The sequence below is a fragment of the Magnolia sinica genome, chromosome 10 (genome assembly GCF_029962835.1).
Source record: "Magnolia sinica isolate HGM2019 chromosome 10, MsV1, whole genome shotgun sequence".
NCBI classification, from domain to species: Eukaryota; Viridiplantae; Streptophyta; class Magnoliopsida; order Magnoliales; family Magnoliaceae; genus Magnolia; species Magnolia sinica.
This window is the reverse complement of record NC_080582.1, coordinates 34859310-34874876: the sequence shown is the minus strand read 5'-3', so window position 1 is coordinate 34874876 and position 15567 is coordinate 34859310.

The following is a 15567-nucleotide window of genomic DNA, read 5'->3' as shown; positions in this document are numbered from 1 at the left end:
ACTGGAAGAGACCTCACTATCTACATCACCAGTAGTTTGCCAATATCTACCTGACACGTCGATAGCGGACCCATTCCTCGAGCTGGTCAAACTCATCCTAACTTTGCCCTCTCCTCTCGGGTGGGTAAGGCCACACCCCCTTCCAAATGACCACGACATAATGGGAAGAGCGACCTCCTGATATTGGCACTTAGTGCTCATGCATCCACTCGGTTTAGACATTGGAGCAACCTCCTGCTACTATAAGAGTTTAGAAAATTTCACCCAGGGGCATCTATCGTGCCCCATGTATAGAAAAAGATTTCCAGTGTCCAATCCTGCCTTCCACGATATACCTGTGAAGGATATGGTCCTGATGTTGCTAGGGTATATAGTAATCATGTCACACAAATGCGAGATGCATGAGTCACGCTAATCAGTCATGCAGCAATCCTATACGTATCACGCGCTCATGTGGGCAACTCCTCTTATCAGGGAGTCCCATAATCAATCTGCTTAATGTCAAATGCTATGATCAATCACTCCTCATAACAAGCATGCAAATGATGCATATAGGCATGTATCATAATGTTATGTTAACACATACTCAGTGATAATCGGCTATATATATGCCGGGGTCCATAGAAGGACAGCAGATCCATAACATGAAGGTTAGTCCTCAACTGTGGATATACCAAATCTGATATCACAGATCCTATCATCTATGATAATGATATACTCTCCTCATGACAAGGATGGGCTTAGGAACAAGGTGTGGGCTTCCTCGCCCATTCCGACACATAGCAAACTGGGCTTCCCAATGGGCCCGATATGCACAAGGTGGGCTTTATGACCTTGGACAAATCTACAAGGCATGATGGAAACACCAGCAATAATGGGGGCCCAACATTTTGGGGTAAGCCCGATGAGGTGGGTCATGCTAATGTCATTGGGGGCCCAATGAATTGGGGTAGCCCAATCAGTTGAGATGGATCACATTAATAACGGTGGGTGTCCATCAACTTGGGTTAGTCCACTAAGGGGAGATGAGAATGGGCCTAACAATGGGCCTTAGGGAGATTACAATGTGGACATTTAACTACCATTGCTCTTACAATGTAAACATTTAACCATCATTGCTCCTAAGGCTTGGCCCATTAGAACTTATCCTTTAATGGGGGACCATAAGCCTTATTCTAGCTAGAAGATGGATGGACATCATAATCATTATCACATACATTATGGTGGAATCACACATCACAATTGGGCCTCTTCACATAGGCCTCATATACACCACAATGGGCCTCATCACAATGGGCCTCACACAAGGGCTACATTTACATCACATTGGGCCTCACCATATGGGTCTCATATACATCACATTGGGCCTCACCATATGGGCTTCATGTACATCACATTGGGCCTCATCATATGAGCCTCATGCACATCACAATGGGCCTTACACAAAGGCCTCATATACATCACAATGGGCCTCACATAAGGGCCTCATGTTCATCACATTGGGCCTCACCACATGGCAACATATACATCACATTGGGCCTCATCACATGGGCCTCATACATCACATTGGTTCTCACGCAAGGGGCCTCATATACATCATATTGGGCCTCTCACAAGGACCACATATACCTCATATTGGGCCTCACCACATGAGCCACATATACATCACATTGGGCCTCATATACATCATATTGGGCCTCACCACATGGGCCACATATACATCACATTGGGCCTCATCACATGGGCCTCATACATAACATTAGGCTTGCTGCCCTGGACGGTTTGGATACAAGTACATCAGGTGGGCCACACATCATTATCATAAAAGAGAGAGAGAAAGAGAGAGGGAGAGAGAGAGAAACGTGTGATGGAGGGGCCCCACCACTATGGGCCCCTCTAGGGTCTACAACATACATCATGCATACATAGATCAAGATGGGTCCCATCCATATATGGGCCCTCAAATCAGTAAATCAAGGTGGGGATGCCATCCCTAAAAAGGCCGAGCTAAGAGTCCTAGAGGGAGGGGGGAATTAAAAATTTTAATGCAAAATAAGAAAGAAATAAATAAAGATAGCACTTATGAATTCAAATAGCAGAAATGAATAGCAACCTCAAATGCACAAATATTGAGAGGTTAATACAAATGTTGTTCTAAGGACAACCTTACACCAAAAACCAATGGCTTATGGTAGGACAACCTGATTTCTAGAACGGTCTGAGTATTAAAATCCCAAACAAATATAGAGGAATAAAGAATAAAACAGAAATAAATTTCTACTGCTATTAAAACATTCACCACATGTGCAGAAAATAAATTACAATCATTCTCCACACTCTGAGATTTTCTGGATCACCTCAGATAAACCAAAAAGGAAAGAGAGATTTTTGTAGTGCAACCTCAAAAACCAAAAAGAGATTTACAAAAATGTAAATATATTTATCTGGATATTCTCCTTTGATGAAGCCCGGTAGAACCAATTCAGAGTAGATGTTCAATGTCCACACTCACTTATGAAAGGGTTCTAAGTTCTAAATGATTTTTAGATTAAATCACCTTGGGCTAGCTTGATTTGATTTTGATCTCAAGAAAGGGGAAAACTTAAATCCCTTCTTCAATTAAGATTGGAATAGAGAATTCAAAATTAAATGAAAAAAGCTAAATTAAAGAGAATATTAAATGAACACAATATAGCTTAAGAATATCACAAACTTATCTCTCAAAGTGGTGTCTTGATTTTGCTTAAATGACTTGCCAAACTCTGAAATTCGTGCTCAATTTATAGGCATAAATACTGTTCACTCGACTGCCCCAGTGGTCAGTTCAACTAGTCGAAGGACCAACAGAATTTCAAATATTTTCGGCGCGATAAGATAAGTCCGTTTCTCGACTGGTCGAGCACTGTTCACTCGACTGGTCGAGTGGTCTCCAGGACTGGTCGAGAGTCCACCAGAAAATCTCAAAAATTAGTAACAAACCTTGGACTGGTCAAGCCAGTGCTTGAACTAGTCGAACATAGGCTAGGACTAGTTGAGAAAAAGCCAATAAAATTATATAACAACCCAATTTAAGTATGCAATCAATATGACCTAACCTATGGTCAATCTAGGGTCATTCATACCTTATTAGTGAAAATTGAACATTGAAACATCATTCACTTCAGTTGATACTTTTTCTTGAAGTACTTTGAAGCTTGTCATCTTGAAGTACTTTGAAGTTGAGCATGTATTTTTAAGTAATGCACACTGTCTTGACATAATTGAAGCTTGAAAACTTGATCTAGCACTTGACGTTGTACTTGAATATCTTATTCTTGTACTTGAACTTTTTAAACTTGAATTTGAAATGCTTGAACTTGAATTTGAACTTCTTGAATGTAGGCAAGAATGATATAAAGTTAAGCTACACAAGATACAGATTCCGAGAGGTTTTGGCACTACAAAATTTGACAAATCTAGGATCTACATAAGATAGTATTTACAATCTCCCCCTTTGTCAAATTTGTGACAAAACCAAATAAATAATATGATAATACACATAGTAAAGAATCATATATGGACAACAAAGAATCATGCACCAGTTAAAAAACCGCAAAGCAATACTCCCCCTCAATATATTACTCAATAGAATTTAAGAGGAGATTAAAAATTTGCTACCTAACCATACTTCTCCACATTTCTACATTTTTAACATCCACTCTATAGAATCCAATATCATTATGAAATAGGAATATCAAATCATATATGCACAACAAAGAATCATACCCCAGTTAAAAAACTGCAAACCAATACTCCCCCTCAATATCTTACTCAATATAATCTAAGAGGAGATTAAAAATTGCTACCTAATCACACTTCTCCTCATTTCTACATTTTTAACATCCACTCTATAGAATCTAATATCATTATGAAATAGGCATATCAACACAAATACTCCCCCCTTTGTTCAAAATAACATAAACCATTCAAACATATCCATAATAAAAACATGTCCAAGCATATAAAATTAAGAAAAAAAATCCAAGAGTAAGAGTTATTATAGATCAGAAATTCAAAATTAATCAGAACTAGAGGAAGGAACAGGTATGGAAGGATCGATTTGATGTAGTCCCTTGTTAATGCACCTCAGATATTTGCGCATATATTTAAATTGAGTTTCTTGGGACACATGCATACCCTCTACATTTTTCTTAAGGGAACGCAAATGTTCATCAAAATTAGACGGTTGAAAATCAGGATCCGCTGCAGAGTTTGATTCAATCTCATCAAAGATGTCATCCATATTGACATCATTTGGAGGCAAAGCACCCTCCTCTTCATTTGCTTCAGCTGCTCCACTAACACTCTCATCAACCTGGCCCGGAGCCAACCTCAAATTCATCTTATGTATATTTGAGTTGTTGAAAGGAAGATGATGAATGGGAGCTTCTCTAACAGGTTTAACCACTAGACTATGGGTGACTAATACAGTCATAAGATAAGCAAAAGGTATATCACTGTGACCTGGATGGAGACGGAACTGAATCATGATATAACAGATAAGTGAAGGGAGACACACAGAGATTCCAGTAATAATAGAATGAAGAATACGAACCATAAATGTAGTAAGTTCGGTTTTGTTATCAGATCTAGGATAGACATTTGAAATGAAAATCTGGTAAAGAACCCTGTATCTGGGTAACATAAACTTGGAAGCGAGCACATTTCCAGTTCTCTATTTAGCATCCGTATTACATAAAAATCTAGTGAGCATTTGCTTATGAGATTCAGACGGTTTTGCTACAAGAGTATTAATGGGAATACCGTCATCATTAACTGGAAGATCCATTAATCCAGAAATGAGGTGACGGTCCACATCAATTGGACCTTCTCTAGTAGAAATTGTAAACATAAGATTCTTAGTAGAGAAGTCAGTAATACAAGCATATATGGCTTGCGTAATAGAGCGGAATGCCGGACCGCCCCAATGTAAAATGTTATCCCATCCTACAGATTGAATTAGTGGAAGGATACCAAAAGGTGCCAAATGATCAATGTTAACTGTCCGTTTAACTATCACGTTGCGTAAGTAAATATCCCACACATACTTGGGATCTTTCTTGGGTGATCGAAGATGGCGCATCGTGATAGGAGCAGAACGAGAAGAAGAGGGACCACAAGATCCTTTCTTCTTATTTCTACTCTCCATTGCAACAAGGAAATCAAGGAATACAAAGATTGCAAAAGAGGCAAGAAGGGTTTCAAAAAAATCATATTTTTAGCTAAAAAACCCACCAAACAACCATAAACCTTGAAATAAACAACACAAACAAGGAAATAGAATATTAAAGAACTCAAATCTATAAGGAAATTGAAAATGAAGCACTAACTAAAGATGAATCAAAGGTGGGTTTGACTAGTCGTGGTAGGGCTTGTTGGAGAAGAAGAACCAAGTGAAGAAAAATGTATTTTTCCCCAAATAAAAAGCAAAACCCGAGTTCCACGACTGGTCATGTACATACTCGACCAGTCGAACCACGACTAGTTGAGTGTGTACTCGACTGGTCATGTAGTACTGAAATTTTCAGTTTTTCATCTATTTAAACTTTTAAAAATTATAAAATAATAAATATATGCAGTATTATACAAAAGGCACAAATCATCAGTTCATATTGCACATACCAAGATCAAATTTCAATTTTGCAAACCTGTTTTTGTCGAGCAATTTTGTGAATTTGTTTGCAAGTTAATTCTCGATCGGAATATATTCCAATGAAATTATCTTGTCTTCCACCAGTTCACGAATATAATGATACCTAATGTCAATATGCTTGGTTCGTGAATACTGAATTGGATTTTTAAAAATATTAATTGCGATTGAATTGTCATAATATAAAACCATGGATTCTTACGTAATTCTATAATCGCTTAGCATTATCTTCATCCACACAAGGTGAGTGCATGCATTACCAACAGCAATATATTCAGCCTAAGCTGTGGAGAGCGATACAGAACTCTGTTTCTTACTTAGCCAAGAAACCAAACAATTCATAACATAGAAACAACCGTCACTGGTCGATTTACGATCATCAATGTTACTAGCCCAATCAACATCCGTGTAACTAGCTAATTCACATCAGTATCATGTGGATACCAGAGACCAAGATTAGCTGAACTAGTGACATATCGCAAAATGCACTTAACAGTAATCAGATGTGACTCTTGAGGGTTAGATTGATATCTAGTACAAATTCCTACGCTAAAAGCAATATTAGGTCGACTTGCAGTTAAATAAAGTAAACTACCTATCATACTATGATACAACTTAGGATCCACACTCTTACCTGTTAAATCCTTAGAGAGTTTTATAGTAGTACTCATTGGAGTATCAAAATTTTTTCTACTCTCAAATCTGAACTTTTTAACTAAGTTCAGTGCATATTTGGTTTGAGAGATAAAGAAACCATTAGGAAGTTGTTTGACTTGCAATCCTAGGAAATAGTTTAGTTCTCCAACCATGTTCATTTCAAATTTAGATTTCATAAGATCTGCAAACTCAACAGTCATGTTAGCACAGGTAGATCCATAGATAATGTCATCAACATAGATTTGCACTATAAGAATGTAATCATTATGTTTCTTTACAAACAATGTCTTATCAACACTTCCTATTACAAAGTTATGACTTAGTAGAAACTTAGTCAACTTTTCATACCATGCCCTAGGAGCTTGTTTCAAACCATAGAGTACATTTTTCAGGCAATAGACATGATTAACATGCTTAGGGTCTTTAAAACCCTTTAGTTGTTCAATGTACACTTCTTCATGCAAATTGCCATTTAAGAATGCACTCTTTACATCCATTTGGTATATTTTGAATTTTTAAAAGCATGCAATGAATATAAATAATCTGATTGATTCAAGACAAGCTACTGGGGCAACGGTCTCATCATAATCAATGCCTTTAATTTGAGTGTACCCTTGTACAACCAGCCTAGCCTTGATTCTAATAATATTACCAAGTTCATCAGACTTATTTTTAAAAATCCATTTTGTTGCGATAATATGTTTATCCTTTAGTCTTGGAACTAAGTACCAAACATCATTTCAAACAAACTGATTTAGCTCTTCTTGCATTGCAACAATCCGGTTTTCGTCAGTAAGAGCTTCTTTTACGTTAGCCGGTTCTATCTAAGATGTAAAGCATATGTAGTTGCACGTTTCTTCAAGTTGTTTATGAGTGCGCACACCAGTGAGAGGGTTTTCAAGGATTTGATCAGATGGATGATCTTTAACTGTTCACAGTTTAATATTATTTTGACTAGATGAAGAGTCTGGTTTATCAAATAAAAGAACTTCATCATTTTCTGAACTTGAGATAGGTGTATTCAAGTGATCATCTATAACCACATTATTGGACTGTTGAATTAGACCAGTCCTCTTGTTAAGAACTCGATACGCTCGACTATTCAGAGCATACCCTAAAACTATCCCTTCATCACTTTTGGTGTCAAATTTACCCAGATTTTCTTGGTCACGTAAGATGTAGCACTTATTACCAAAAACTCGAAAGTACTTGACAGTAGGCTTCTTATCAAATCACATTTCATAAGCCATTTTACTATATATTTTCTAGAAAAAATGCAGTTAATTATATAACAAGCAATATTTATGGCTTCAGCCCAACGATTCTTAGGAAGCTTCATACTATTTAGCATTACATTTGCCATTTCTTAAAGCACTCTATTTTTCCTTTCCATCACACCATTTTGTTGTGATGTTTTGGGCGCAGAATATTCATGTGATATTCCCCGATCATTACAAAACTTCTCAAAACTACTATTTTCAAACTCAGAACCATGATCACTATGGATCTTAGTGACTTGTGATTCTTTTTCAGTTTGAATACGTTTAAGTACCCTTTTTTACTTCATTGAGAGTTTCTGATTTCTCTCTTAAGAAGACTACCCAAGTATACCTGGTAAAGTCTTCTATAATCACCAAAATATACTTCTTACCACCTCAACTCTCTGTTCTTGTTGGTCCAATGAAATCCATGTGGAGAAGTTTGAGTGGTTTAGATGTGGCTTTAGAGTTCATATTTTTCTGAGCATTCTTGGTTTGTTTACCAATCTAGCACTCACCACATATTTTATCCACTTTTTGTATTTTGGGTAGACCTCTTACCAATTCTCTTTTGCTCAATCTATTCAAGTTGTGGTAGTGTACATATCCTAGGCGCTAATGCCATAATTCAGTCTCATTGGTTTGGACCATGTAACATGATAGCTTAGATGAGCTTGAATCACTAACAATGTCGCAGTTCGTAGAAGTTCTGCGACCAGTTAATATTACAAAACCATTCTTATTTAAAATTTCATACCTTTGGTTAGTAAATTTTACACTATGATTATTATTGCATATTTGAGAGATGCTTAATAAATTATGTTTTAAACCTTCTACATATAAAACATTCTCAAATAGAGGGAGGTTAAAGAGCTGAACTGTACCTTGGCCAACAATTCTATAGTTGCTACCATCACCGAATGTGACTGAACCATTAGTCATGTCTTTAAAACTGGTGAATAGACCTTAGTCACCTGTCATATGTCTGGAGCAACCACTGTCTAGGTACCACTTTGAATGGCTTGAAGCTTTGAAAGTGGTGTGGGCAACCAAACAAGTAACCTTTGGGACCCATTTCATTAAAGTTTTGGGTTTAGGAGCATAGTTGGTCTTCTTATGTTTATAGTTGCTATAAGTCTTACCCATTGAGTTAGATTTTAAGAGCTCCTTAAGTAAATCAACAATTTTCTCAGCTAAAGGATAACGATTCTGATTTTTATAGTTGATATGGTTACTTTTAGGTTTTAAAGTATGAAAAGTTTTAGTATTTTTACAATTATTTTGATTCTGACTTTTCCCTTTTTAGTTAGAAGACTCCCCTTTAACAAATTTAGGTGGAGTATTCTTATATTTGGGAGGAATACTTTTATCATAGCCCAATCCAGATTGATCGCCATATTTTTTAAATCCGGATAAAAGTTTTTCTAACTTAGGATCACCTTGGGCGTAACTCCATGTGTCCTTCAAACTCAAAAGCAAAGAGACTTCTAGTTTTAGCTTTTCATTTTCAGATTTTAAGTTTTCAACTTGGGACGTTTTGAAATCTAAGTCACACTTAGTTTTTTTAAAGTAATCTGAAATGTGTGATTTTTCTAAGACTAGATTATCAAAATTTTCTTTTAGTTTTGAAAACTTTTCTTTCTGAAGTTTTAGCTTTACAACAATTTTACAACTTTCCCTGTATAGGGCATCATAAGCATTTTGAAGGTCTTCTTCATTTTCATGGTCACTATTCAGATTTTCTTCACTAGTTGAATCATCATTATCTGAGAAAGTGAACTTAGCTAGAGTCATTAGGGCTTTAACATCATTACCCGACTCGGTTTCAGAATCTTCTAACTCAAAAGAGGCTTAAGAGCGGGAAGATTCATCCCATGTAGCCAACATACCTTTCTTTTTAGGTTTGTCCTTTTTAGGACATTTGTTCGCTAGATGCCCATAATCATGGAAGTTGTAGCATTGGTTGTCTTTTAAAGATTTTCAATTTTTTTATCTTAATCTTTTCTTTTCAGTAGGTTTTTGAACATCAACCCTCTTTTTACTTTTGAAATTCTTGTAAAACTTTTTAGCTAAAAGAGCCATATCATCTTCAGAAGTTTCTAAATCAGAATTATTAGTATTTTCATGAGAAATAATTTTAGAAGACTTAAGGGTGATGGACTTACCTTTAGGAGCTTTAAAGTTTAACTCGTAGGTTTGTAAAGAACCAACCAGTTCTTCAACCCTCATATTATCCGTATCACGAAGTTCCTGGATCACGATCACTTTTGAATTGAACCGTTCAGGCAATGAGCGCAGTATTTTTGCACAAACTTTACTTTCTGGGATACTATCACCAAGACCCCACCTGGAGTTGACAATGTCATTCAATCTTGTATAGAAGTCCATGAAAGCTTCACTTTCTTTCATACGTATTTCCTCAAATTTGGTTGTGAGGATTTGAACTTTAGATTTCTTGACAATTGTTGTACTCTTGTGTTTCATTTCCAAGTTATCCCAGGCTTGTTTTACAGTATCGCAGGATATAATTCTCTTGAATTCATCCAGTGATAGTGTACAAGTAATAACATTTAAAGCTTTTGCATTGGCACTAATCTCACTTTTCTGAAGAGCGGTCCAAGAAAAGTAAGGTGTGACTTTTATAGTTTTAGATCCATCAGTACCAGTCACTTCAGTGGTAGGAGGTGTCCAATTGGTCACTGTGGTTTGCCACACGCTCTCATCCATGGATTTAAAAAATTCTCATTCTGACTTTCCAATAGGCATAATTGGAGTCATCAAATGATGGAGGCCTAGTGACTAAAAGGCTATCAGAATTTGACATCTTAAAAAGCTTAGATCGATTGGCTCAGAAAATTAATCCAAATAACAAAAAATAAATCGAGCTATTAGGCTTTGATACCACTTAAAAAGGCCGAGCTAAGAGTCCTAGAGGGGGTAGGGGTGAATAGGACTATGCCAAATTAAAAATTTTAATGTGGAATAAGAACGAAATAAATAAAGATAGTACTTATCAATTCAAATAGCAGAAATGAATAGCAACCTCAAATGCACAAGTATTGAGAGGTTGATACAGATGTTGTTCTAAGGACAACCTTACTCCAAAAACCAATGGCTTATGGTAGGACAACCTGATTTCTATAACGATCTGAGTATCAAATTCCCAAACAAATATAAAGGAATAAAGAATAAAATAGAAATAAATTTCTACTGCTATTACAACATTCACCACATGTGCAAAAAATAAATTACAATCATTCTCCACAAAGGCTTAAAGAGAAATTACAACATTCACACAAAGCCATAATCAAACATCCACTACAACACCAGAAATTATAGTGGTTCGCTTGTGTGTATACCAACTATTAAAAAAACAACTACACAACTACTCCACTCCTAATATCCTCACCCACAAGATATTGGCGTTCACTATAAAATAGGTTTTTCAATGTTCACTTAAAACCTTTACAATTGTGTCTTTCAAGTGAGCTTACACAATTCAAAATCCCCACACTCTGAGATTTTCTGGATCACCTCAGACAAACTAAAAAGGAAAGAGAGATTTTTTTGGCACAACCTCAAAAACCAAAAAGAAATGTACAAAAATGTAAATACACTTATCTGGATATTCTCCTTTGATGAAGCCCGGTTGAACCAATTCAGAGTAGATGTTCAATGTCCACATTCACTTATGAAAGGGTTCTAAGTTTTAAATGATTTTTAGATTAGATCACCTTGGGCTAGCTTGATTTGATTTTGATCTCAAGAAAGGAGAAAATTTAAATCCCTTCTTCAATTAAGATTAGACTAGAGAATTCAAAATCAAATGCAAAAAGCTAAATTAAAGAGAATATTAAATGAACACAATATAGCTTAAGAATATCACAAACTTATCTCTCAGAGTGGTGTCGTGATTTTGCTTGAATGACTTACCAAACTCTGAAATTCATGCTCAATTTATAGGCACAATATTATTCACTCGACTAGCCTAGTGGTCAGTTCGACTGGTCGAAGGACCAATAAAATTTCAAATATTTCAGGCATGATAAGATAAGACCGTTTCTTGACTGGTCGAGTGGCCTGCTCGACTAGTCAAGCCCTGCACTCGACTGGTCGAGTGGGACTAAAAATGGTTGCTGGACTTTGAGTCGAGCCTGCTTGACTGGTCGAGCACTGTTCACTCGACTGGTTGAGTAGTCTCCAGGACTGGTTGAGGGTCCAACAGAAAATCTCAAAAATTAGTAACAAACCTTGGACTGGTTGAGGGAATTCGTGGACTAGTCGAGCCAGTGCTTGGACTAGTCAAACATAGGCTAGGACTAGTCGAGAAAAAGCCTATAAAATTATATAATGACCCAATTTAAGTATGCAATCAATATGACCTAACCTGGTTAATTTAGGGTCATTCATATCTTATCAGTGAAAATTGAACATTAAAACACCGTTCGCTTCGGTTGATAGTTTATCTTGAGGTACTTTGAAGCTTGTCATCTTAAAGTACTTTGAAGCTTGTCATCTTCTTCTTCTTCTTCTTCCCTAGTACTCTAATGCTCCTATGATGCTCTTTTAATGGTGGAGATGGATTTTTAATGGTTGGATAGAGAGGGATTTAAGGTGAATGTGGCTGGCCATGGAGATGGGTTGGGACGTCCATGCTCTTGCAAAAATGAAGATAATGAAAAAGAAAGAGGGAGGGAGGGAGATAAGTGAGAGAGATAGCTAGCTTCTCATAACTAGGTAATCATTAGTTATAAGAGGGGTGTAAGAAGGCATGGGGCTAGTAATTATTGTTTTGTAAGAAGCATGGGGCTATGGCTAGGGTAGGGTGATGTTATCCTAATCTAGGTAGGCTAGAGTGATGTCACCACCATGATTGCTTTCTAGGAAAATGGATTAGGACACCTCGGGTCCTTCAATCATGCGATCAACGGCTGGAATAATGCGCAGATCGGATCTCTCAATCTAACCGTCGCATTGACGCATGAGATGCGGCGTTGGAACCGCGACGACGATGCGGTCACAATAGCATAGGTCTCAGGTCAAGCCGACTCGGGTTGACAGGACGTAACTTAAGATCACTCACAAATGCTATCTATAAGTCACGTGTCACCGAAATTTGACTTGGAGGACCGCGGGATCTTAAGGAACAGAACGGACACTAGGACACAGGCTTAACAGCTCTCCCCTCCTAATAAAATTTCATCATTGAAATTTACTATCACATAGAACAAACAAGGGAAGAGGAAGCATCATTATATATATATGTGTGTGTGTCAAGGTACAATAAAAAGCATAATCATACAAAAAAAATATGGGGATAGCGCTCTCTAATCTCAGCTCCCACGATGCCTCATCAGGACTATGGTGACCCCACTACACCTTCACCAAATGATTAACCTTGGTCTGAAGGACCTGCTCCTTCTGATCAAGGATGCGAATTGGCTGCTCAATGTAGGAAGCATCCTCACGGACCTCAAGAGGTTGCCAATTAATCACGGGAATAGTGTCTCACCCACACTTCCATAACATCGAAACATGGAAAACGCTGTGGATGCCAGACAACTGAGAAGGTAAGGCAAGCCTATAGCCACAACACCAACAATCCTAGTGACCTCAAAAGGTTCAATAAATTTAGGGGCGAGCTTGCCCTTCGCTCCAAGTCGAACTACGGCCTTCATGGGCGAGACCTTAAGATACACTCGGTCCCCTATTGCAAAGTCCAAGGGACGACGATGACAATCAACAAAACTCTTCTGCCTGCTTTGAGCTATGTGCATCCTCTGCCTGATGATATCGATAACCTCTGATGTTTGCTGCATAAGCTCGGGGCTTAGGAGAGGGTGCTCTCCAACTTCGGCCAAACAACTAGGGGATTTACACGACCTGCCATATAAGGCCTCAAAGGGAGTCATACCAATAGTCGCCTGATAGCTGTTATTATATGCGAACTCAGTCAGGTGTAAATGCTTATCCCAACTACTCGAGAAGCCTATCACATAAGCTCTGAGTATATCCTCCAGGACCTGGTTGACCCTCTCGGTCTGCCTATCGGTCAATGAAAACGATACGCGATGCTGAACCGCAAGGCAGACCCCATCGCCTTTTGGAAGCTCCTCCAAAACTGAGATGTGAACCTCGGGTCTCGGCAAAAAACAATCGAAATCGGAACATCGTGCAGTCTCACAATCTCATCAACGAACAATCTGGTAAGCTGGTCTAAAGGCTAGGTCGCACGAATTGTGAGAAAATATGCCGACTTCGTCAGGCGATCTACGACAACCCAGATGGAGTCATAACCGTGTTGAGTCCTTGGCAAACCCATAATGAAATTTGTGGATACGTGCTCCCACTTCCAGTCGGGACGCTCAATGGCTGCAACAGACCTGGAGGTCTCTGATGATTAGCTTTGACACGCTAGCATATGTCACACTTGGCCACAAAACTAATGATCTGGCGCTTCATCCTCGCCCAAAAATACTATCGCCTCATATCGCGGTACATCTTCGTCGAGCCAGGGTGGATAGAAAACCTCAATCATAAGATTTTTGTGTAACTCTAGAACATCTGGGACACATAATCGGCTCTGAAGTGGAGTCCACCATCAGAACTAACCTGCCAATCTGACTGGCTCTCAGATGCTGCCTCTGCTCAATAACTCTGCAATGACTCATCCATTTGCTGAGCCTCAATCACCCTTGCAACAAGAGAGGGTTGAATCGACAAGCTTGATAACTACATGATAGAAGACTATAGACCAATCTCGAAGTCATACGCTGCCACATCCTCAAGCATCTTCCACTCCTGAATCATCGTGTGTGCCACTAGGCCTCGTGGCTGACGGCAAAGGGCATCCACCACCACGTTCGCCTTGCCCAGGTAGTACTGGAGATCAAAATCATAGTCTTTTAGAAGTTCCATCCAATGTCTCTGCCTCATGTTCAACTCGGACTATGAGAAGAGATACTTTAAACTCTTGTGGTTGGAGAAGAGCTCGAACCTGACCCCATAGAGATAGTGCCTCCACACCTTCAGTGCAAAGACAACCGCTGCCGGCTCTAAATCATGCGTGGGGTAGTTCAGCTCATGGACCTTGAGCTTGTGAGACGCATAAGCTACCGGCTTCCCGTGCTGCATTAGGACAGCACCCAAGCCAACATGCGAGGCATCAGTAAATACAATCAATCCTTCACTCCTAGAGGGAAGAGTGAGGACAGGAGCGGACATGAGGCCGTCCTTCAGCTCTATAAATGCTTGCTTACAGGTTTCACTCCACACAAACTCTGCACCCTTCCGGGTCAATCTGGTCAGCAGTTCTATGATACGAGAGAATCCCTCAATAAAGCGTTGATAATATCCCGCCAAACCAAGAAAACTACGGATCTTGGGCACGTTCGTGGGTTGGCCCCACTGACGCACTACATCTATTTTCGAGGGGTCCACTGCGACACCCTCCGTCATCACCACGTGACCAAGAAACTTCAACTTCTCCTGCTAAAACTCACACTTCTCCAGCTTTTCATATAGTTGGTGGGCACGGAGGGTCTGTAAGGCAATTTCCAGATGTCGCTCATGCTCCTCGCGAGTCCTCAAATAGATCAGAATGTCGACGATGAGGACCACAACAAACTGATCGAGATAAGGACGGAAAACCTCATTCATCAACTGCATGAAGATCACAGGCGCATTGGTCAGTCTGAAGGACATGACCTGAAACTCAAAGTGACCATAACACATCCTGAAAGCTGTCTTCAGGATGTCCTCCTCTTGAACTCGAATCCGATGGTAACTGGACCACATGTCAATATTCGAAAAGAACTGTGTAATTTGTAGTTGATTAAACAAATCATCAATCCTTGGGAGTGGATACTTGTTTTTTTATTCTGACCCGGTTGAGCCGTGATAATCCACGCAGAGCCTCAAGGAGCCATCCTTCTTCCAGACGAATAGTATTGGCGCTCCCCA